Here is a 3,210-nt window from a genome sequence, read left to right as displayed (position 1 = left end):
ACTTACAAAAATCCACATTCTAATGAGTAAAATGGCAAGTACATTAAGTATATACAAAATAAATGCAAGGAGAATAAAAACAAAGTTATTAAATACATCATCTGCAAGAGGAGACTTTGCTTAAAGACCTCTGGTGATGAGTAATTTCAAAAGGTATATTATTTTTCTTTTAGTTCTTTCAACCTCTACTTCTACTGTATAACCTTTTCTATTATTTGTATAGTATAACCTATGTTATTTGTATGGTGTGTGACTTTCATCATCCTGGTCATCCTCCTTTGGACATATTTTAGGCTGTCAATTAAAATACAAGTAAATGAGAGTAACAATGTAATTTGTTAATATATATTATCAAGGAATAAATTAAAGTCTTCTATATAAATATATATAATACATATATATAAACATACACACATACACACATATTTATGAAATAAAGTTATTTTTCTTTTTTATTAAGTGTACAAAAAGAGCAAACAAATTGCTTATGAATTCAAGTGGAGTTTTCATTGTCAGTTTAGAGAGATCAGGAACTTCTTGAAAGAAGCACCATTTGAGCTGGACATCTACAAACATGGATAACAACAGATGGAGAGTGGTAATATTTTGAAGGTGGTTTGTGTCCTTATAAGGTGGTCAATTTGGGAATTTGGGCTGTCTTTGAAGAATTTGACCAAAGTTGGGGAATTGTGCTTTGGATTACGATATTTTATTTCACTTGCCATAAAATGATCCTCCCTTGTGCATTCCCAGGAGTTCAACTGACTTCTGACCTGAATCTATTGTTTATCCTTTCTTCTTGGAAAGAACCATGGCATCAGGGATGTAATGCTATGACATGCACTTGAATTGGATTTAGGTGAGAGAAGACTGTGGTTCATTTTCTCCTCCAGATCCATCTGGGTCGAGGGGCCAGATATGGATCAAGACAACTGGAGATGACCCTAGGTACAGTGGGAGATTTTTGTCTTTTTTAAGCTAAGGTCTTTAAAAGCTCTCAGTTTGACTGAGGAAACACCCATTGGGGCTGAATCTATCTTACTTAGGAGAACCCAAATTGCATCTCTTTGATACAGGATTTCTTTTTTAACTCATCTATGCCATAGAGCCCATACACTTTCTTCTACATTTTTCAGAGTCAGGGTTATTCTAAAGCTATTGAGGGAACCTCGTTAAAATCTAAACAAAACAGAAAATACTCAAGTCAATAAACATTTATTAAGTACCTACCTTGTATCAGGCACTGTGCTAAGCACTACAAGATACAAATACAAAACGAATTAGCAAAAAAGATAGTTCCTGAACTTCAAGGAATAGACAGTCTAATAGAGGAAGACAAAAGACAAAAGGAAGTCAAAAAGGCGGGAAGAGGCCAGGGAAGAGACACAGAAGAATAGTGAAGACATCAATTAGAGATGTCCCAAGGTAGTACAGCCAGGTGAAAGATGAAGACATGTCTGAGTGAGGGTCTCTCCTTAAATAGGCATTTGGAGTTTATGGCTCTATCCTTAAATCATAGAGGCAGAGGGTGGTGATGAAATGGAATACCAAGACTGATGAGATCTTCCAGGATTATGAGATTATCCCAAAAACAATCTTCCTGAGGCATGGTGGAGATGAAATGACTTTGTCTAAGTTGTATTCCCATTAACTCTGAAAGTAAAACAAAACAAAACAAAAAAAACAAAGAAAAATAAACTTGAATATGTTATCCAACAGAGTTCTTGATCTTTTTTTTTGCATGTGATTCTTTTCTGAGGCTATTATTATATTCTTTTATTCCCTAATTTGCTTCAGCTCTCGCATGCAACTTTCTGGGAAAGAATTAGACTAAAAGGGAAAATAGTTCCCTGGTCCACATAGGACTGAAGGTAGCCTTTATACCATCTTTATATCCATGGTGTCATGCTTTATTTCATCCTTGTAAATAGTCCCTCCACTGATACAGATTGCAAATTCCTCATCTTTCATCAATAGTCTTTATGAATTACTGTAGGTGAAAAAATTCATCCTCAGGTAGTCAGTCCCCTGGAAATAAACCTCTGGTAATAGACAGTTCAATACTGCATCCATTTTCAGAGCTTTTTCAACACTTGCTGGAGTCTATAATCTGCTGGCAAAGCTTTAAGAGGAACCAATATTCTCTCCAAGCTATAGTGAGTCAATAGAATAGAAAATACGTGGAATATAGTCATTCCCCCTGAATCCTTCTAACAGCTTTGATTACATACCACTATTTCTTGCTCTTTAATTGTTTTGTGCAAAATTATCAATTCTAACAATATCATAGGTCCTTTCAGGGCCTACTTCTGAATCTAAGCCTAAACGTCTGAATCTCCCAAGATACTTAGTTTGGTACTGGGATACTGGAAGAGTTAAGAGTTCAGTCAGAGAGAGTTCAGGAAGCAATGATGAATAATAGATCTGATCTTCTGAAAATTCATGAGTGAAAAGTCATAATAAGATTATAACACAGCTAATTCAGGCACAAGTCATTTAAGTCATGTTTTTTTTAGTTTCTGCAGGGCAAATGGGGTTAAGTGGCTTGCCCAAGGTCACATAGCTAGGTAATTATTAAGTGTCTGAGGCCGGTACTCCTGACTCCAGGGCCAGTACTCTATCCACTTTGCCATCTAACTGCCCCAACATTTAAGTAATATTGATCTATTTAGCAAAGAGACAATGAGACATGTACCTCAAGATAACTGTAAAAAAAAATCATATTGGTAATAGACTGCTTTAGGCATGCAATCATGATTACAATTGTTAGTATATTATGCCCAGTTAGAAGGTACATGATGATAAAGTGAATTATGGGACTTAAGAAGAGAACATACATAAGGGGAAGGTAGGTGGCATAGTAGACAGAGCACCTCTGGAATCAAGAGAAACTAAGTTCAAATTTAGCCTCAGAGCTGTGTGCCCTTGGACAAGTCACTTAATCCCAATGCCATGCAAAACAGAAAAAAAAGAGAACATAAATAGTTTTTGAGAGGTTCATTCATTCCCACAAAAGACAGACTATTACCTGAAGGGGATTCAAAAAGTATAAAAGAATCATCTGCACACTGTGGTATATGTTTGAATGTCCCTGATAAACAGTGGTTGAAGATGAAAGGGCGTTCACCCTTGAATAGAGTCTGGTAAACTATACCAACTTACACACATGAAATTATGTATATTCTGTCTGAAATCAAGGTCTTCAATGCA

Source organism: Macrotis lagotis, chromosome 4 (genome assembly GCF_037893015.1).
Source record: "Macrotis lagotis isolate mMagLag1 chromosome 4, bilby.v1.9.chrom.fasta, whole genome shotgun sequence".
Taxonomy (NCBI): domain Eukaryota; kingdom Metazoa; phylum Chordata; class Mammalia; order Peramelemorphia; family Peramelidae; genus Macrotis; species Macrotis lagotis.
Note: the sequence above shows the minus strand (reverse complement) of the source record.